Source organism: Canis aureus, chromosome 2, assembly GCF_053574225.1.
Source record: "Canis aureus isolate CA01 chromosome 2, VMU_Caureus_v.1.0, whole genome shotgun sequence".
In the NCBI taxonomy this organism is placed as follows: Eukaryota; Metazoa; Chordata; class Mammalia; order Carnivora; family Canidae; genus Canis; species Canis aureus.
In genome coordinates, this window is record NC_135612.1 from 79,990,051 (window position 1) to 80,013,235 (window position 23,185).

Here is a 23,185-nt window from a genome sequence, read left to right on the forward strand (position 1 = left end):
TCCAGTCCCGCATCAGGCTTCCTGTGATGAGCCTGCTTCTCCCTCTGCCTGAGTCTCTGCTTCTCTGTGTCTCTCATAAACAATTTTTTTTTAAAAATCTTAAAAAAAAGAAAAAAACCTTTAAAAAAGGTCTAATTATATCTGAATATTACTGCTGCAAGATTTTTTTAAGTCATTTAACATCATATTAAATACTTTTCTTGTTTTACTTTATAGCATCATAATATCTTTAGATTGTCAATATATTTTATACAGAAATGCCTATATATAAGTATATACCATATAAATTAATATATTCCATATTAATATAATTATTTACATAAAGTTTATTCTATGTAATAAAATCAAACAAGTACAGTATGTATGTACTCAGATAATTTGCAAGAATACTATTTTTTAAAATTTTATAAAGTTACAAATCCTCACTTTTCTTACATATTTTTTTTCTTATAAAGTTGATTTTATTTTGTCAATATATAGAATTCTGACTGGTTATCGGGGTTACTTTACAGAAGCAATTGCTTACCATGAAGAAAGAATCATGGTGATATCTAGGAAATCAGGTAAAATGTTTCAAGAAATGACAGTATAATAATTTACAAGCATACTTTTTAAATTAGGGCATTTCTATCTTGATTTTACACTCATTGCCAATCATTGGAATAGCATAAAAATACCCTATTTTTGTGAAAGTGCCTGCATTGAGCTCAGGGAGTGATACACACTTAACCTGTACTCATGAAAATGTCTTCAGGCTGTGATTTGATTAGCTTATGATCCTTTTAGCTTCCATGTACCAAATGCAAATTAAAGACACAAATGTATTTTGTATTAATCTACAATTGATATGGGACTCAACTGGCATATCTCTATCTTGTTATTGCTGAATTTCCTTGTGCTAATACAGACTGAAAATATATCCTGAAATCCAATGTATTTAAAAGATAACCTATTACTTTACCTTGTACTGAACACTATCGTTAATGTCACATCATCAAAATCATGAATTTTAAAGCCAAATTCTACTTTGGTGGCCATCTACTTGATCTAAATCCCTTATTATATTGCCTAAGTCAGAGTAAGTATTGCATTATTTTTCTATCACTGTATAAAAATTGCCACAAAACTAGTGACTTTAGACGTATTTATTATCCCACATTTTCTGTGGATCAGGAATCTGGGCATGGGTTAGCTGGGTCATTTGATCAAGGTCGCATCAGGCTGTAACCAAGGTGTGAGGTGGGGCTGAAATTTTGTCTGTGGCTCAGGGTCCTCTTCCCAGTTTTCATGGTTATTGACAAAATTCAGTTCCTTGCAGCTACAGAGCTGGGATCCTCTGTATATAGAGGTGGTCCAGAGTTCCCTGCCATGTGATCCTCTCTACTTCATGCAACTTTGCTTCTTCAAGGGTCTGGATGGCTAAATTGGAGTCTTATTTAGGGTAACATAATCATGCGAGATTCATCCTAGTGCCTTGTTAAGGTTAAGAAGTGAGTCACAGAGCCAACCATACTCAAGTGGAGCAAATCAACACCCATTGGGTATAACCTTAGGGCATTTCTTCTGTAGTGCTCCCTCATATCCCCAGTGATTCACATCTCTCATACCTGCAGAATACATTCACTCCTTTCCAAGTTTCCTGAAAATTTCATACCATATCAGCATCTATTTATTGTTCAGGATCTCATCACATATGTCTGATACAGATACAGATGAGGCTTCTGAATGTAATCCATTAAGTTCATCTCCTGCAGAAAAATTTCCTTATCTATGACCTGGAAGCTAAAAAAACGAGATGACTGTCCTCAATAAACCCAACATTCAATGATAGAATAGATGTAGGATAAAAGCTTTCTATATTCCAGATAAAATAAAAGCAAAAGAGTCAGTCTTCACTGAAGTTCTGAAATATAATCAAGCAAAGGTGAGGGAGTTTCTTACCCTGCAAGGCTTCAAAGTAGTTCATTGGTTCTAGGCTCCACCTTATGGGATCTTGCTCCTACCTACTTATTTATTCTTTCTTTTTCATGGAAAATGACACATGCTTGCCACTGAATAATTTTATAAATTTTCTTCTGGTTAGTAGAATTTTGGATTTTTTAAAAATGTGTATCTTTCTGTCGTTTTTAATCCAAATTGGCAGTGTTTCTGCTGAAACTATTTTCATAATACTGTATTTGGATATTATAAAAATAATAATGAGTGTATTTGGATATTACATGGATTTTGTTAGCTTTTACTTCATGAGATAAATGCTACCATCACATATCCTTTCTTCAATATAATCTTTTTTTTAAAAGTGGTGTTCTATTGAGATGGTTCAGAAATAGTATTCTCAAATATTCTAGTGCTCCAAAATTTAACTTATAGGTTTAAGGAGGTATACCCTTAGTCTATTAAAAAGGCCCTTTGTGTATCTAAACATGCTGACCTTGAACTTTTGATTTTATGAAGTTTCTGCAAGAGGTGGTATGATCACTCTTTTGGCCTTTTCATATCTTTTGCCACTTGGAGAAGCTGATTTTTCAAAATCATCAAGTTCTGGTCCCCTTTGGTTTACAAATTATTTTTTCAGTTGATCTCTCTCTTCTAGTACTTTACTGTTTTTTCCTTGAAAGAAATAATTATCTTCTATAGGTCCAGAACTAAGATTGCTGAAAAACAAATCCAAAATCACATTCAGCAAGTGCCTTAATTACAATGCAAATTGAATATTTAACCTCACAAGGTATCTGTTGCTAAATTGATGGCATTTGCTGGAAAGAAATGTGATTCTAAAAATCGGAATGAGGACAAATGAAAAGACCCTGATGAAACCAGGGATATTAAAGCCCAAACTTTGATGAATCTTTGTAAATAGAATTAGCTATTCCACCTCTGAATGATCAATTCTGCTTTCCCCAAGTAAATTGAAATGGTATCTCAAGAGATTGTTGCCTTGCAAGACATTTCTGATTCTCCTCAAAACCCATACCAACACCTCTTTTTCCTTCTAGACCTATAACTAAACACGAGTCACATGAAGGTGAGGTACAATATGTGACCCATGAGGAAGTATGCTACACTCCAAAAATCCACATTATTTTTCTCCAAATATACAAAAAAGCCTTGGGAATATGTGTACAAATAGATATTGAAGATGTGGGATAACAGTGGAACATAAATTTGAATCAGGCTGAATTTTTTGATATGGGACCACTGAGCAGAGATTCTGGATTTAATGTTGCAGTTTGAGTGGTTAAAAAACTATAAAGATTGGTTTGTTTGGTTGACTCAAACATGGAACAAAAGGTGGCCTAAATTAAATTAAGTTAAATTGTCAAAATTGCCTTGGTATACCATAGTGGATGAGATACAAAGGCTTAGGGAGATTGCAACGTTAAGGTCACTATATTTAAGGCTCTGGAGAATATATATTTTACCATGGCTGTGAAGAATAAATCTGTGAAGTGAACCCCAGAAACTTGAAGACCTCTGTGATCTGTGATCACTTTTTTTTTTTTTTAAGATTTTATTTATTTATTCATGAGAGACACAGAGAGAGGCAAAGACACAGGCAGAGGGAGAAGGAGGCTCCCTGCAGGGATCCCAATGTGATACTCCATCCGAGACTCCAGGATCATATCCTGAGCCAAAGGCAGACACTCAACCGCTGAGTCACCCAGGCATCTAGAAGTTCCAATGGGAACTCCTGTCACTGAACTGGTAAACCTGAATGCAATGGGAATAATTGGATCCCTGAGTGTCAGGGACTAAGTGGCAGCACTTAGTCCCCAAAGGCAAGGTAGTTATGGTACCATAATGGATAGCAGAATAAAATCAGAATCAGAATAGTCTGATTTGAGACGCCTGGGTGGCTCAGCAGTTGAGCATCTGCCTTTGGTTCAGGGCGTGATCCCAGAGTCCTGGGACGGAGTTGTGCATCAGGCTCCCCGCACGGAGCCTGCTTTTCCCTCTCCATCTGCCTGTATCTCTGCCTCTCTCTGTGTGTCTCTCTCATAAATAAATAAAATCTTAAAAAAAAAAAAGAGTCTGACTCACGAGACCTATAGTGTTGGTTAGTTGATCATTTTAGATACTACATGGATTTTGTTAGCTTTTACTCCATTAGATAAATGCTACCTTCACATATCCTTTCTTCAATATAATCTTTTTTTTTTTTTAACTTGGTGTTTCTAGAAGTGAAATAGATGGAGATTCTTTTAAATTCTTGTTTGATCTGTATGAGCAGAAAAGTTCTAGGACAAGTGAACAAGTCTAACTTGAATCATAAAAACAGAGTCATGGCCCTTCAATCAATTCCCAGACATGAGCCAATTTATAGAATCTCTTTAAATAAAGGGGAGGCTAGGTCTCCTTAAGGAAAGGCCTCAAAAAACTGCCCAGAATTCACACTGTTAATCTTTCTTTTAGCCTTCTGAAAAGGGACACATAGACATTTGCCAGAGTCATTGTGCATTGGAGAAAGAAAATAATCACAGTTCAGTAATTACTGCACACTGGCTCTGAATTGACAGTAATTCCAGGAGACCCCAAATGTCACATGGTTTATCAGTCAGAGTAGGAGCTTCTGGAGGTTATCTTTTCAGTAGAAGACAGCTGAACACACAATACAAACCTGACCTGTTTTTCTCAGTAGTGAGAAAATATGAAAGAGAAAAAAAATTATGGGAAGACTATTGATGTGTTTCCAGTTGAATGAATTATCTGGAAAAAATTATGGGAAGACTATTGATGTGTTTCCAGTTGAATGAATTATCTGGAAAAAGATTCCTATGTTCTTGCTGGAATACATCCTTGGACTATGTAACCCTGGATATAAACTTGAGTTTGACCATAAGTTTAGTTTAAAAATAAACATCTGACACAATATGAAGCTGGATCTCTTATTGTGTGTATTGACATTTAACATATCTGCTCCACCAAAGAGTGAATATAGAATCAGGTTAATTTCAGGTTTTTATCAATCAAGGTACATATTTCTTATCTCTGGAGAACCAACTTAAAGAAATCAATTTAGAATAGAGAGTAGAGAAATGAAAGCCACGTTCTCTGTAGGTACATGAGGAGATAATATATTTTCTCTAATAATATTGAATAATAATTATTGAGTAATAATCTTGAATTATGTAATTAAAAGTACTTACATGTTTATTTCTTTCTCTCACTTCATTGTTCTCATTTCGTCACTCCTCTCTCTTCTTCAAGCATGTAGTTTCCTCAAGGTGTTTACTGTAGTGAGAATTACTGGTGAACCCTTGAGAACAACTTGGTCCAGTGCTTCTTGCTGAGAATGTCAGTGCTGTTTCCAGTGACTTTCTTAGGTATTTGCAGATTTCTGAAGCTCTTCAGAGAAAGGTGTTCAGAATGTCTTTGAAATACAGAACAGGACTTAGTAGTTTCAGAGTCCCGAGGAGACATATATTGGAAGTATGGACCTGATAAAGGGAGAGGTACTATATCATATACCCCAGGTTCTCAGTCAAAAATTTGGAAGGGTACAGTGCATTCTAAGAGTATTAATAAAACAGAATTACACAGTCTTTCAAACTCTGCAAGCCCAAATCGAAGTAGCTCTTTAGATTGAAATTATCTTCTCACTATATCTTTCTGGTTGAACTTTGAAGAAAAAGAACATGGTCCCAAACTTCCATAATTTTTCTGAAAAGTCCATTGTACCTGGTCAAAAATTACACAGCACTCAAGAAAGAAGATCTAAATATTAAATACAAAAAGTAAAAATGTAGTTACAGATATCCACTGATAAATAAGGTTTTGGAAGTATCAGACATAGTTTAAATATCTGTGATCAATAAGCTCAAGAAAATATAAGTCCACATAAAGAATTTTATCAAGAATTATAAAAAGAATTATAAAGAAATTCTAGAACTAAGTAATATTCGAAGACTATAATGAACATATGTGTAATTAAAAATACAAAGCCTTGCCATTTGTTGTAGCAAAGGATACTATAATCAAAAAGAACTATAAATCTTCTCAGAAGAGGAGAGTTGAGGAAAATATATCAGGGTTTTTGGATTTGGATGTTTTATAGTCTTAACTTAGATTAATCAAAATTAATCAAATAATTAATCAAAAGAAGATAAGTTTCTAAAGAATTCAGCGGTTACATTAAAATATGTAAGCGTGGGGATCCCTGGGTGGCTCAGTGGCTTAGCACCTGCCTTCGGCCCGGGGCATGATCCTGGAGTCCTGGGATTGAGTTCCGCTTCAGGATCCCTGCTTCTTCCTCTGCCTGTGTTTCTGCCCCCCTCTCTCTCTCTGTGGTGTCTCTCATGAATAAATAAATAAAATCTTTAAATTTTTTTTAAGTAAAATAAAATATGTAAGCTTATACTGAGTTACTGTTAAATCAAGTTGTTTGTGACCCATTCTCATAAATACTTTTCAGAGCAAACTGGTGTAAAAGGAATTTGAACTCAATCTGTGTTGTATATCATAGATTGTTTGGTATAGTGTTGAGACTCTTGAAAGTAGTTTTGAGAAACAAGTACAGTCCACTTTGTAAGTTGTTATTTTTTATTTAACTCCCATTTGCTATAGTCTGAAGCAAAAGATATCTTTAAAAAATTCTAAAGGAAAAGCAAGGAATGTAATTGTAATAAATGATAATGGCAAAGGTCTTGATGACTTCCAGATTTATCGCTTTACTGCCAGGAATGATCATTGAATTAATTAATATAGAAAACCCATAAAGATGTCAAGGTTAAGATTAGAGAAATAGTCAATAATTTTTAATATGTAAATTTTGGTGGTGTTATGGCAGATCAGGTAGCAGTTTGGGTAAGAAACTAACTCTATAAATGGTATCTGGTATGAAGATGGTATATACAAATTTATTTAAGTTCACATTGCTTATTTTAGCCAACTAGAAGCTTTCTGTGTTTAGATTTTCAATAAATGAATTTTTCATATGTTATAGTTATCAGTAGCCCCATGTAAATTTGAATCTTTTTACAACAAATCTATTCTCGACTTGCTTTATATCTGTTACTTTTTAATAAGGCATGCAAAAGCAAAGTTTATATGAACTAAAGCAAAAATAAACTTATCTAGATATGGGAAATTCTTACAGTCTTCTTCGAGGTTTTAAGTAATTCCTAAATTTTGTTTACTTGATTATAAAGTGTCCTATGGGGTTTTGATAATGAAGTAAATCTGTAAGACTAAGGATGACATGCTGAGTTATTAAATTAGCCTCTAAATTAAATTTTGAGTGTATCTTAGCTTGACTTTGGCACTACATATGTTTATTAAGCTCAAAAGTACATTCAAGTATATTTAAAATGATAAAATATTTCTTTGGGAATAGTAAAAAAATATGTAGGATTTTACTTTATTTTTCTTTTAAAATTTGGAAATCAGTGTCCACTTATGGAGCTTGACTTATTATCAATATAAAACAAGAAGCCGGATATCTAAAAACTGTACAACTATTCTCTTGTGGTGTAAAGATCTCTTTGCAATTCATATTTAATTATATTTAGCTAAGGATATGGATAGTTTCTTTCTGTTATCCATCTCCTTCCATTTAATCTTCTTTTGAGTTTATTCTTTTTTTTTCTCTTGACTTTCTGCTTATTTTCCTACATTATTTATTACTCTTTTTTCTTCCATCCCATTTTAATCTCACTTCAAGAAATAGTCAACTACCAATTACTCAGAGTCCACCATCTGAAACTATGTATAGGAGTCACGGTTGAAAGATATAAGAAAAAGTCTTTGCTTTTAACGAACATACGAACTAGCTGTACATAAAGAGCATGGGCTCTTTAGCTTTCTCCACATGCTCCCAAAGCAGAGCACAAACAAGTGCAAATATACAAGGTGAAAACCATATTCATGAATGCCAGAGGCATCCAGAGGAGAGTGTGAACAGTTAGAAACATCTGGTTTTTTAAAAAACATATTGGGGAAACTTGAAAGAGAGTTGGATTTTAAAGAAAGAGACAGAAGAATATCAAATGGGCAAAATCACATGCACAATGGTGTCTAGCACTGTCTCACAAATGCCATCTGTTTGTTGAATTAGTTGCTGGTGGCAATGAGCAGGCAATATCATTCAAGTGAGTCTGTCTGGAGCTGGGAGTCTTCAATGGGAAAACAAAAATTACAAGGTAAGTTTGAGAAAATTTGGAGAAAACTCCAACATCTTAGAAAGATCTATGTGGATTTTGTATTATTAAAGGATCCAATTAGGAATATATTAAAATTTGTATTTTAGCTGGATGTTTCAAAAAGAAACAAGTATTCTTATGGCAATCTGTATCTAAAGTGTTGCAATTCTAATAGAAAAGTGCTGTGACAGCAATATTTTGATTTTATACTTGCCTTAGAAAAGTATTTCTGTAAGTAGTAGATTGACCTACAGGAACAAAAGGAATTGAATTTAAAAATAATTCCAGGGGATTCCCTGGGAGGCTCAGCGGTTTAGTGCCTGCCTTCAGCCCAGGGCGTGATCCTGGAGACCCAAGATCAAGTCATGTCGGGCTCCCTGCATGGAGCCTGCTTCTCCCTCTGCCTATGACTCTGCCTCTCTCTCTCTGTCTCTCATGAATAAATACATAAAAATCTTAAAAAAAATTAAATAAAAATAATTCCAGGGGTACCTGGCTGGTCGTAGAGCTTGGGACTCTTTATCTTGAGATTGTAAGTTTGAGCCCCATGTTGGGTGTAAAGATTGCTGAAAAATAAATCTTAAAGAAATTCCAATTAAACACTATCATTATCAAGAATAGGTACAAAATTATATTTAAATCAATGCAGAACAATAAGTGAAACCCCACGTACTTGGTATTAATTTAAAAATTACAATATTGTTTGAGATTAATACTGGTTTCCAGGCATTTCTGTAATGTATGGTGTTGAAACAGTCACACAAATACTACATAAACTGTAGTGATACAACAAACTCATCCCAAAACTCCTGGGTTTCATTCTAAAACTCCTTTTAGAAACACTAGCTCTCTAGTGTTTAGACCTCAGATTACTTATTTAACCTCTGTGCCTCACTTTTCAAAATCTGCTAAATGGAGATACTAGTAGATGTCTCATCAAGTTTTTATGAAAATTAAGGAAATCACTGCTTAGAATTTGGGATATCTTATCACAGAGTAAGCTACCAACAAATGTTAGCTATTGTTGCTATTGATAAATATTAACTGATTCACAAAAATACATAAAGCACACAATTTACTCTTTACCCATAGAAAATCACCTCATTCTCCTTTTTGAGAACAAAGAAGATTTGGGTTTATTTCTTTTATCATAAATTTATCCCCAACTTATGTGTTTATGCATTGTTAGCCTTTTAGTGTAAATTGAAGTCACACTGTATGTGTAGTGATGTCTTCTTACCTCTTCGTGTGCCAGAACATTTCATGTCAACAATAAAGCTTAAAATAGCTTAACATTTCTACATAGTTCATAATGTTCATGTACCATAATTTATTTAATCAGTTTCCTGTTAGTGAGTATTTAGGATCTTTTTTTTTTTTTTATCATGAGCAATGTTGCAAATCATATGATAGAAAAAACTTTTAGCAAGCAGTGCAGGAACAAACCAATCAGAACAGTTGATAGATGAAACAATTGCATATGAAACAAATAAAAAAAACTAGCATCAAAAAAAAAAAAGATAAATATAAATTCTTCCAAGGATTTCTGAGGGAAATTCCAAGATGTAATTAGCTGTTTAAAAAACTGTAGTGTTTAACAATTGTAAACATTCAATCAAATCTGTCCTTCTAAAGGTATTTTATTAAAAAAAAAAAAAAACTTATAGGGATGTAAGTTAACATTTATAGACACTAAACTATACTGATAACAAAGAGAGTGATAAAGAAGGAATCACAAGTATAATAAAAATTGGCAGCAATTTTTAACATAAAATAATGAGCTTGGGACACCTGGGTGGCTCAGAAGTTGAGCATCTGTCTTCGGCTCAGGGTGTGATCCTGGGATGAGGGATCCAGTCCCACATCCAGCTCCCTGCTTGGAACCTGCTTCTCCCTCTGCCTGTGTCTCTGCCCCTTTTTCTCTGTGTCTCTCATGAATAAATAAATAAAATCTTTTAAAAATAATAAAATAAAATAATGAGCTTGTAGAATCCATTATTGACGTTCTTTATTGATGTAATGATGGCAAAATTAAAAGAAATATAATAAAATATATGTATTTGGAGAGCATTTTATTGTCTTAAAGCACAATTCAAGGTTTATATTTGTATAGTAAAATCAGTGATCAAAAAATTGCTATAGTATTTCTTTAAAAAAGAGTGAGAATAGGACTTAACTCTCTATAATTCAGACCCACTCCTTAAGCCAATAGGGTAGTAGTTTTTTTTTTTTTTAAGACTTTATTTATTTATTCATGAAAGACAGAGAGAGAGAGAGAGAGAGAGAGAGGCAGAGACACAGACAGAGGGAGAAGCAGGCTCCATTCAGGGAGCCTGATGCAGAACTCGATCCCAGGACCTCAGAATCACGCCCTGAGCCAAAGGCAGATGCTCAACTGTTGAGCCACTCAGGCAACCCCAGTAGTAAGTTCTTCGGGGGCATTTTATATCTCTGTATTTTCATGAAACAAATTCAGCAGTGGCATCACCAGAGCTAAGTAGTGGTTTTTCAATTGGAATATGATTCAAGGCAACATTTGACAAATATTGATTGAACTTGTTTTATGTCCTTTGTATGATGCTAGATTCCCATGGATTCAATGGTGAGTAAGACACAATGGCTTCCCTCAAAAAATTTAAAATCTACAAGAAGGGATAGACATATAAATAAATTAAAGTTTATTGTGAACCATGATGTTGAGAGAACGATGAACAGCACTTAACCAAATATTAGATGGAAAGTCAGCAGGTTAAAGGATGTTTTCTGGAAGAAATAATTCCTCATCAGAGATTTAGAGGGAGCTGGGTGATAAGCTGGTTGAAGAATCATAAAAGTGACTGTTTAGCCATGAGTCTTGCAATGGCTAGATGTTGATTCAATTATGCAGGTGTGAAGTAACAAGTTATACATTGTAAAAATCAAACAAATTAACTGTTGAAAAGGGGTCTTGCACGGAGAAAAATCTAGAAAATTCAGTTATAAGAGTATGTTTTGAAGGCACCTGGGTTGCTTAGTTGGTTAAGTGTCTGCCTTTGGCTTGCGTCATGATCCTAGGGTACTGGAATCAAGTCCTGCATCAGGCTCTCTGCTCAGCAGAGAGTCTGCTACTCCATCTACACCTCCTCTCTGCTCGTGCTCTCTCTCTCACACACACACACACTCTATCTCCCTTTCTCAAATAATTACTTTTTTTTTTTTTAAGGGATGTACTTTGATCAGAGTCCTAGCAGTTCTTGTTGCTACTAGCAAATGAGTGGAGGACATATTATGAAATGGAGTTGGTAGGAAAGGAAGCCTAAGGCCAAGGTGTTAAGCACCTTCAATGTAATTTTTAATTTTGCTTTGTGGAAGATTATGGTAATTGTTGAATGGATGACCTGAAAAAATTCTTCCTATCTCTGTTTGCATGGCTTGTTGAAATGTGATTTTGCCTAAATCCAATCAAAAGATAACATTTATTTTACCCATGCTCGAATCTAGGCTTGTGACTTGTTCTGATCAATAAACATGAGTTGATTTAGTGTTACTGCCAAGTCTAAACATCAGGAAGTTTGAAGCTTTTGCTCTCCATCTCTTGCTGTCCTGGAATTGCCACAAAAGAAATCCCTATCTGTCTAACTGGAAGCTCAAAGGCTTCTGAACAGGGAAGTCCAGCCAATAGTCAGAACCAACTACCAGATATGTGAGTGAGACCGTCTTTGATCATTCAGTTCCATTGAAGCCACCAGAGAAGTGCAGCCAGATATATGACTAGGAGACACCAAGAAAAGACCAATCCAGAGAAGCCCAGCCCAAACTGACCCACAGATTTGTGAAGAAATAATATGATTCTTATTTCAAGCCAACAAATTTGAGATAGTTTATTACCCATATATGGTAAAATCTTGAAAGGCTTTAAAGAAAGAGAGGAACAAGGAGTGACCAACATCATTATAGAATACCATCTGGTTACATGGAATTAGTTGTGAGTGAAGACAGTTGAGATGATGATGAACATTTGAACTCAAATGGTAGTAATGGAAATAAATGGATAGACTTGAGAGATAATAAATAAGTTGGATAGAGCCTAATGATTAATGGGGTCCTGTTAAGGGAGAGGGTGCATATGTAGTAATGAAGGATGGTAGTCAGTTTATAGTGGGAATCTGGATGGATTTTTGAGTAATCACTGAGGTAGGGTACATAAGTAGCCATTGTCTTAGAGGGAGCATTGTGAAGATTATTGACTTATTGATGGCTTTCTTTTAGATTATTTTCCATTATGAAATAAGAGGCAATACTGTTTTCTGCTATGAATTCACGATGATAATGAAAAGTTAGCTACAATGATCTGGACCAAGAAGAAAAAATGTGGCTTTGGGAAACAACTACGAATGGGTTATAGTTACTCCAAAGGGAGATCATAGCAGGAGTAGATGAAAAGACTCAAAAACACCAAATGTAAATCTAGAGGCTTACAGCAGGAGTCAAAGATTTAACCAGAGATATCTGTGAACAGAAGTAGTAATAGTCCTGCTGCTGTTTTCCAGCTTTGTGGATACTATCTTACTATCTGATCAATATTTAGCTACACTGCCTCTTCTGTACTCTAAGGTGGATGTAATACAAAATTCTTTACCCAAATTATTCTCTCATAAGCCAGCATTGGTCTGCCACATATTTGTTGAACATCTGCTATATTTTTAGAACTTTTTTGGCTTTCTGGGTACAATGCTGCATGAAATAAGAAGTTTTGCTCTCATGGCAAAATTATACATATAAATAAATAAGCAAAAATAAGAAATAAACATATGAAAACATATCAGGTGGTGACAACTACTATGCAGGAAAAAAATGTAGGATAGGAAGGTACAGAATAATCAGAAAGAGGTGCTATTTCATGTCAATCATGTAAAAGATAGCTTTGAACAGGTGACATCTGAACAGAAATCTGAATAAATATGTAGAAAGAAAACATGCTAATATTGGAGAGAGAACTCTCCAGGCAAAGAAAGAATGCAGGCAAAACATTTTAAGGTGGAAATATACTTAGCATGCTCGAGAAACAGGAAAAAAGCCATTGTGTTTGAATCTCCTTGCAGAAAGAGCTTAGTTGGTGGAAAATGTAAGCTTTATAGATAACAAAGGAAATTTTGGATTTCAGTGAAACTCTGATAGGAAACCTTTGGAGAGGTTGAGATAGGTCAATGACAGTATTTGATTCACATATTGGGGATCCCACATAAAGGGTTCCCCAGCCTGCCTTATGGAAAATAGTTTTGACTAGGTGAAGTACAAGCAAGGAGATCAGTTGTGTCTACTACAGAGGGAAAAGATGGGATAAGTGAATAGTCTCAGAATATATTTTTAAAAACAATGCATTAGTTTTCTATCACTGCTTTGAAAAGCTACCACAAACTTAGTGACTTAAAAAGCACAAATGTATAGGTTCATGGTTCTACACATCAGAAGCTTGACCTGGGTCTCATTAGGCTACAAGTCTGCAGAGGTGAGTTCTTTACTGGAGGCTCTAAAATCTACTTATACACTCACACCAGTTGTTTGCAGAATTCAGTTCATTGTGGTTGGAGAACTGATGTCCCAATTTTCTTGCTGTCTGTCTGCCAAGTTTGGTTCTGAGCTCTTGGAGGCCACCTGCATTCTTTTGTACTCAAGTCCTTTTGTCTTCAAAGCCAGAAAAGATGGCTTGAGTTCTTCTCATGCCTTTGTGTTATGCTTTTTCTTTGCCACATCTCTCTCGCTGACACCATGCCCACCTCTTCTGATTTTTAAGGGCCCATGTGTTTATATTGGGCTGTATATAATCCAGATAGTCTTCTCATTTGAAGCTCAGCTGGTTAGCAAGTTTAATTCTATATGCAAGTCCCTTTTGATATATATATATATATATATACACACACACACACATATATATATATGTATATATATAACATATTTACACATTCACAGTAGTTACACCCATGGGCAAAGACCATGGAACCAAAATGTCCTGCTTATCACATTTGGTCTGACCACTATTAGCCGATATTTGAAATTGTTTCCACTATAAAAATGACAATATCATATGGTTTGACCTGATATCATTAAACAACAATATTCAAAATATAGTTAGGATACTCTCTTTCCATATACATATGTATATATTACAGCTTCAACTTTATTGATAGTAACAAGGACAAAAAGAACAATAGCAAAGAAGAGTTCATATATGGAAAATTGCGTTTAATTCTCACAGCGACCCTATGAAGTTGGCCTATGTTTCTTTTGTTTAAAATATTTTGGTTTCTGTGAAAAAATACATTTTCATTAAAAAACCATTTTTCCAAATAGTATATATAATATGCTGTCAATTCTTCCCAAGCAACACAAAACACGCTTCCTTCTCACCTATACCTGCCCCCAATACTTATCTCCTAGACAGAATTACACATTTATTAATGTTTTGCTTCTCCATCCATAGTGCAGCTTTATTGCCATGAAACAGCTGCCCAGCCAGATTCTATATTTTTCAGCCTCTGAATATGGGTCAGTCAGGTACTGAGTTATTACCAATGAGATGTGAGATGATTTGAAATGAAATATTTCTAGGCTAAGGCACTTAGGGTGTGTGTTTACTTTCACCTTGCTCTTTCCTTCTTCTCTGCAGATTGCTTATGATGACAGTGCTGAAGGAGTCATGACATGGAAAGAGTCCGTTTCCCCCAGTCATCTTGTGGTGGAAAAGCAACTCTGGCTGGGATTGTCAAAAAGAAATAAGTTTCTACTAATACTTTCTTCATTGTAGTAGCTAGGGCTACATTAACTAATATAGAAATTGGTCATTTGAAGGGAAGTTCTCCCTCCCCGCCAAAACAATCTAAAGTGGCATTGGCTAGGTAGTTGGGAGACAGGCAACAAGGAAATAGCTAACCCTACCTGGGATGATATAGACCTTCCATTATCTTCGTAGCAGAACCAATACCTGAGTCTGCATCTCTCAGGTAGTGTTCCAGAACAGCATTATTACATGGAACAGATCAATTCTGATGGCAACTATCCCCTTTACTAGGAAAGACTGAAAGGAAATAGAGTGCAGCAGAATTTTAGCCTCACCTTTTCCAACCATGCGGGCTTCTTTGTAGATAACAGCAAGAAATAATACTGAAATAGTTTTGATCCATAAAATAGAATTAAATGTATCAAATAAGAAAAGAGATCCAACATTGGGGTGAAGGTCATATTGGGGTGTAATCTTTCTATAAAACCCTACTGCTTACTATGCCTACGATTTAAGAAAGAGGACCATGAAGAAAAGAAGCAAAATAAGTAAATTAAAATGGCAGACAAGAATATTGTGTATGGGAAAGAGTTACAGGGGCTATTTGACACATGAAATGACTTTGGCTTCTGCTATTCTTTCATTATTATTTTTGAACAGGGTATTTTTAAGGTTCATGAAGATGATAAAAATAACTTTTCATATTGAATACCTCTAAATTAACAGTACAAATACTCACTGAATACCTAATCACGAGGTGTTTTATCAATGTGATGATAAAAACACAATAAAATATATTTCATTTTATTTAAAGTCAATCCCTAATCAACTAAAATGATACAGCTTTTAGTAGTTCTTGACTGAAAAATCCCAAAAACTTCTTTTTAAACTTTGATGGAAGTTTTAAGAATTAGAATATCTGTAGTATTTGCTATTATTACCATATAGGACAAGAATGCCAAGTTCAGCAGTTTGACATCTCTGAGTTTTATGATACTGTATTATACACTTAAGACAAATCAACCAAAAGTTCATTGTGCAAAACCAAATGATTGGAAAATACATTCATAAAACCTAACACAAATTCACTGGAAATTGTGTGCACAATCTTGTAACCCCCAGCATAAACACAGTGTATAATTTGGGGTCATTTTGAACTACACAGTGGACTTCTAATTCATAGGGGGATTGTGTGTCATAAAAAGAACAGTTCCCTCCTCCAAGTTTTCAGCACTTGCCCCATACTCAGATCCATAGTTAAAATTAATGTCAAATAGAAACTGTCACTGTAGAAACAACTCTCAGTAATGTAATCAGCAGAAAATGATGAAAATGTAATCACAAAATATATAGCCAGAAGAAAAAGATGTGACAAAGCTGACAAGCAAGTGGAATCCAACATAACTCTTCTCTGCGAGCCGCTTACTTGCGGACAGATAAAAACCAAGGAACAGCAACGTTACTGTCTCCCTTGAGCAGAATCATTGTCTTGTGGGAAACAGGCATGACAGACATTGACTGTGTTCATAGATATGCGAGGCTGTAGGGTCTGCTATGTATTTTGAAAGGACACAGATGTATAACTGACAGTATAAGAGCCCTAGATATTTCCAGTATAGGGCAAAGGTAGACAAGCTTGAGAATCGATTTGCCCAGCTACTTTTAAGGATAAAAGTGAGTAAAATCAAATGAAGCAAACAGCATGATTATTTACTGGAAAATAAATTATTTAAAACTCTCTTTTTTCTTGTGTTCATGAAACAAGCTCCCACGATCATGAATTAATATCATCTGAAATGCATAGGGCAATACTGGGCGATTAAAAAATAATTTGCTCCTTGGTGACTGACATAAGAAGGATATGTAATTACAGTAACCAAAACATAGTAGACCATAGGTTCCATAAATTTATCATTTCCTCTAATAAATTTGCAGTTTTAATGTGCTGATAGTAGGCCTCTAAAAATAGAGGTAGAGCTCATCAGGAAATACGTTTGGAAAAGTAGAACGCTGTTAATTTTGAATTTTTCTCTTTGCTTCATTAGAAATAAAATTCAAGGAGAGTATTTGAATGCTTTCTAAAGACTTTAAAATGAGAGTTAATTGCACCATTTTTTGGTGGATTTATATAGCTTTTTAAAAATAATAAGCATTTTTTAAAGATTTTATTTATTTATTTGAGAGAGACAGAGCGTGAGTGAGCATGAGCAGAGGGAAAGGGAGAATCAGACTTTCCTGCTGACCAGGGGAGCCTAACATGGAGCTCGATCCCAGGATGCCAGGATCATAACCTGAGCCAAAGGCAGATGCTTAACCACCTGAGCCATCCAGGTGCCCCTAAGCATTTTTTTTCTAAAGTAAAATCTTTAGGCAACAACATCATGCATGTGTACATACATGTGTTTGTGTTTGTGAGTATAATTGTGGTCATGATGGCCCTACATATAACATTATTATTAAATATATTGACATATTCAAAAATTAATTTGATGATTGATTCATTACTCCATATTAAGACTGAACTAATTTATAAGAATCTGCATGTGAGTGTGTGTTTGTTATGGCATAAATTAAAAAGCAGAGTAGTTAGTCTGTGCTTTAGTCCAAATTCAGGCTGATCTTAAGCTCATTTTGTGTTTTTGGACAAGTTGGTAATCATTTTGAAAAGATGTGTTGACATCTATGAAATATCTGTGATAATACTTAGTAGATTCTTGTGAGGATTAAATCAAATTATCTGGGTAAAATCTTTAGCATGTTTCCTGTCATATAATTTACAATTATAAAAAATATGTTTTGAATAAAATAATAAAAGATTAAGATTCTTCTGCTATAGTGGGTAAGATCTTGACTTCCATGACCTTCACTGCCCGATGTTACGCATGTGAATATGTTATCTTCCACAGCAAAGGAGACTTTATAGATGGAATTAAAGTTGCCACTGTACTTCTGACCTACAAAACCGTGAAATAATAAATTTATATTTTTCTAAACCACCACATTTGTGGTAATTTGTTACAACAGTAATAGCAAATGAAAGCATCCACCTTATATGCATACATATGCATATACAGATATATAATCCCATAAATATGCTTTTTTGTTTAATTCAAGTACGTAATAAATGATATCCCAGAGGACTAAAAAAGCTAATTCCTCTTCAGTTATTTCTCTTAGGGAGTATATTGCATATTAGAATGTGATTTAATTTAAATATTTCAGGCTACCTACAGTTTCATTGTTCCTTAGGGGTAACTGATTTCACATCTTTTGACGCTCATTTTGCTTCAGAGATGGTGTTTTTGCATTATTCATGTTTGTCTGCATCTATCTACCCTATGAGAATTTCAATAGCTCTGTGTGTGTATGTGTGTATGTGTATTTGAATACTTTTCTCTGTTTAACTCTAGAAAAACAAAATGAATGAAACTATTTTATACACCTCTATTTACAGTGACTACCAGCTAAATTTGTAAAATAGGAATCCAAGTTGAATTTTAAGTATGTTCTTGGTAATATTGAGAATGTTTACTGATACCATGTTACCTACAGAAAAGTTGTACAGTAATGATAGGAAAGAGAAAATGACACTCTTCAAATAAGTCATCATGGCTGAACTACTAAAAAATTTAGAGGGCAGTTATAGCAAATGGAGGAAGTTTAGAAGAGGATATATATATAGAAAGTTCCAGAAAGATTGCTAATAAGTATATACAAATAAAAGTTTAAATTATAGTTTATTTTCAAACAAGTGATTAGAGTAACTAAAGCATACATTTCAAAATATTATTATAATTTCTCTTATTAAGTAATAATTAATCTATTTGCTTTTGAAAGTATATATGAGGAAATGACCATAGGCATATTGATGAATTTTATTGAGCAGTTATTATGTAACTTAATAAATATTATGATTTACATTACTTAATTGTACAGTATTTCTATGAACTGTGTTCTTTTCTTTTTTTCCAGATAATACCTATGTAAAAGGGTTGTTCAGAATTCAAAGTGAAACAGATAATAATTGATACTACCAAGTGCTGGCAATTTGAATTCAGAGCTCATAAGATTAATGATGTACTAAAAAATATGGTACAATGTAAGAATTTTGGAATAAAAAGAGCCATTTAGTGCAGTTATGATGATTTTAAACATAGTTCTGTATCCTTTAGTATAGCAAAAATATTCCATATTTCAAGATGAATGTGATATATACATACATATATATATATATATAAGCACAAGTAGTTTCTAAGAAACATTCATAAGCTTTCAACCAAAAAAGCATGCTTTCAAGAAAGTATTAAGACCAAGAAATTTTTTCATAAATATGTATGAACTATGACAGAATATTAAATGTATATTCAACATATTTAAACTTTAGAATCATGTATATACATGCAAACAGGCATTTGGAAAAGTAAATTGTTTTTAAAAGATTTTATTTATTTATTCATGAGAAACACAGAGAGGGAGAGAGAGAGAGAGGCAGAGACCCAGGCAGAGGGAGAAGCAGGCTCCATGCCCAGAACCCAAGGCAAGACTCGATCCTCGGTCTCCAGGATCATGCCCTGGGCTGAAGGCTGAGCTAAACAGCTGAGTCACCCAGGCTGCCCAGAAAAGTAAGTTTTTTGAAAAACGAAATATAACAGTTGTTTGTTAACAATGTTTATCCTGGGATGTGGGATAATTATTGATTTTTCCATTATATATTGTTGTGTTTTCCAATTTTTTTACATTGAACATAGAGGTTCTTAAGATATTTTTTAAACTTCTATTTATGAATAAACACAAAGCAAAGGGTAATGTCAGTCCCCATTTAGTGAATGATACTTTGTACTAGTAAGTAATGCTTTACTAAGAATTTACACAATCTCATTGAATTTTCAAGATTTAATTTCAATTTTATCAAATTGCATCCTCTCTCCCAAAGAGGTAAGTCTCAGGAAAGAGAAATAAACAGGGGGAACAAAGGCAAGAATCTTAAATAAAAGCAATACTGTAATAATGGGAATCAGATTAAAAATAGTATCAATATAATAAAATCAGTATGCACATAATATATATATTGATTACAACATAATATAATCAATATATATGAAAACAGTTTAGTACTTTATTTAAAATAATGTTCCAAATCAGTTTTAGCTTCCTCTGGTAACCATAATTTCTAGCACTGTTCAAAAAAGTATGTTTCCCAGAGAGATTCTTTGATCATAAATTTGTGCTAATTTGCTGTCCAAAGCTTAGGTTTCTGCACTCCCTTGTTTTAACCCTTCCCAATTTCCTAGACAATCAAGTATAAGTTTTTCTTCATCATTTTTAACTTCTCTTCTTCCTCTTCCTCTTCTTCAACCTTTCTGGTTTTGAATTTGTATATTTCAGATGGATTGGAGTTAAGAGGAATACAGGGAAATTTTGTATACGATATGACAAAATTCTAAAATTGACGGTATCTTAAAGAAAGCTGGACTTCAGCATTGTAGATGATGTATATAAATATTTCATTTGTGTGTGAAAGTTCTGTGATTAGATCCCATATATGTTTGTTGGGTTGACCATCATGTCATTTTTTTTTTTTTTTCTTAAACTGTTGAATAACTGTGTCAGGGACCTAGGCTCATATCTTCTGCTTCGGCCCCTCTCGATTGCTTTTGCCTTTCAGGTGACTAGATATACAGCAACTACTGAATGCTGGCATCATGAATATGCCACCGTTTCAAACTTCTAACAGGGCATGACTAAGTTTATTGCTTTCTGTGGTGAAGGGGAACACACTATCCATGCTAATCTCAAAAAAGTGAGAATTTATTGTATTCTAATAGGCATTTTATAATTTTGTGATTAACAAGGGATTTCTTTTTTTCTTTCACTTTTATTTTTTATTTTTTTTAATGCTGGGGAGGAGCAATAGAGAGCAATCTTAAGCAGTGCAGAGTACAATTTGGGGTTCCATCCCACAACCCTGAGATCATGATCTGACCCCAAATCAAGAGTCAGACACTTAACTGACTGGCCACCCGGGTGCCCTAATCTGAGGGATTTCTTTACAGTCCCAAAGTGAGGAGGTATAACTGCTTAACATGCTTAAAGGATTAATTTCCAAGGATTCATTGATCTTGTAATAGTGCACTAATGATTATTATATACATAGTGTGTGTGTCTATATACATATCACTATACTGCACACAGGTATTTTTTCTAAAAGAGTAGGAAACATGAAGATATATGTTTACAGTTAAATGCTGCCTGGAAAATATATAGTCTAAATACAAAATGTCATGTCCCTCTCTCTTCAGTTATTTTGCTTTTTCTTAACACTTCTCCTTTGCCACTAACTGTGATAGAGTATGTTCATACTCAGAACTAGAGCTTTTCACTTTTTGCTGTTCAGAGGCTATTTAATTTTAATTGCTCCCCAAGCATAGGCCAATTCATGATGGCAAGAGCAGAGCAAGAATCCTTCACAGATCCTTTGAAGTTTGAAGAGCTGCTATTCACATTGCCTCAGGCTTCCATTCCCACATTTGTGTGAAAATGTTAGCAGGCGAATGAACACCTCTGTCATACATGCCCAATGTTACTATAACTGAAAATACCTTCTGCAGATTTCAGATTTTTCTTTATCTATATAAGGTTTAAAACAAGGATAGTAAACAGATGTTGCTTTGCTACCTACATTTAAAATGGCATTAAAAATACAAGTTATGAAAGGATATCAGTGGTTAAAATAATCAAATTAAACACAGTATGTACACTGAATATTTTATGTATGTGTGTGTGAGTTGGGGTGGGTTTAAAGAGTTGTAAATCATCTTCACATTGGAGAATAATATCTTCAACTGTACCTTGTAACTTTGCACATATAATATATGCAGAAATACTCTGAGTAGTACTGATCTTTTGTAAAAGGAATAATAATTTCTTAAAGCATTCAATTTCATGGTTTTTGTCTAAGGCAAAAAACAAAAAAGAAAACATGAATACATTTGCCTGGGTGTTTAAATGCAAAACAATATGTATACTACTTATACCCTGTATTTGTGGAAGATGGAAGCTGAAAATAGATAAATCCCATCTAGAGCATATTGGAATTATAAATTGTATAAGCAACAATAGTGGTTCTTATTATTTTCAAAATCAATTTTAAAATAATTCAACAGAGGAGATTTAGACCAAGAAACACATGAGAGGGAAATAATTTGAGAGATGTCCTTGATTGTTCAAAATAAGTGATCAATTTCAACGGAAGAGAAACATTTGAAATTTAAAAACAAATTTTAACACAGGATGACAAGAAACTTACCAGAATCATTAGAGACTTTTCTCCCCACTGGCATCAAATTCTAAATTGTTTCTTCACATTTTCATCTAAAAGATAAATTGAGAAGAATAAATAAGCAACATGTATATAAATTAGTGAAGCGAGGCTTATTGACTCTGAAATTAAGTGTTTGAACTTTGTGTTATCACCCTTCCAAAAGCCTGAATTATTCTTTAGCAGGAGAAAATTAGAGAATTGTTTTGGTTAGCTTTTCCCTAAGTAGGACTTTCCAGGTTATAGTTGAAGTCTTTGATTTAGTAATATCTATGACATGTTTTCCCTCTTCCAGATTATATTTCAATTGGCTATTCCATTAAGTTGCTACTTTTAAAGTTAAGGGATCAACAGAGCAGCCATTTATACAATGGACCCTTATCCTGCTTTGAATTTTTCTTTTCTTTCTGGTTCCTCATCTCTGCTTCTTGTGACATCACTGACAATAATCATCTTGATTCAAGTCCTCCACTCATGCTACTTTTAGGAAAAGGCCATCTAATAAAGGAGAGTCTCTCCAAACCCAGAAATTGCCATGTTCACCTGCTTGATTTTTGAAGACATTTTGTTTTGTTTTATTTTCACTATTTTGTTGTAAATAAATGCAACATAGGTAGAAAAAAAAATCATTTCTATCATTCCACATGGCTGTTTTCTGAAAATATAGAAAGTATTTATTCTTTCAACAGTTTCTTCTTTCCTGATGATGGTCTTTTCATTCAGTTCTTTCTTGCCTGATTGATCTTTCATGCCAGCAATTTGAAGAGTCTTGACACACCTACCTACTCATTACTCAATCTTTACTTTTGGCTAAGCCTGTTAAAAGCAGCAATGGATTCAACATAGATATGGAAGAAAAAATAAAATTACTATGTAAAATATATTTTTAAAAGCCCCTTTAGAAAGAGCAAGAAAGTTTCTTTGCATGCAAAAATGGGAGAGCCTATGTTTATTTATTTATTTTTTTTCTGA

The 23,185-nt window shown here is 34.0% G+C and overlaps 1 long non-coding RNA gene across 3 annotated transcripts in view; it reads right to left on the minus strand.

Annotated features, from left to right (window-relative positions):
- LOC144291079 (uncharacterized) overlaps nt 1-15,119 on the minus strand; it is a 53,863-nt gene extending 38,744 nt beyond the window's left edge. For 2 of the 3 annotated variants that reach the window (XR_013358482.1, XR_013358483.1), the window contains exons 1-3: nt 15,054-15,119; nt 5,148-5,438; nt 2,432-2,654 (exon numbers count right to left, since the gene is read on the minus strand). This is a non-coding gene — a long non-coding RNA (uncharacterized LOC144291079). Of the gene's footprint in view, nt 1-1,143; nt 1,783-2,431; nt 2,655-5,147; nt 5,439-15,053 lie in introns of those variants that run through there. The other variant, XR_013358484.1, reaches the window with a different exon arrangement.
- Between the last annotated feature and the right edge of the window lie 8,066 nt (nt 15,120-23,185).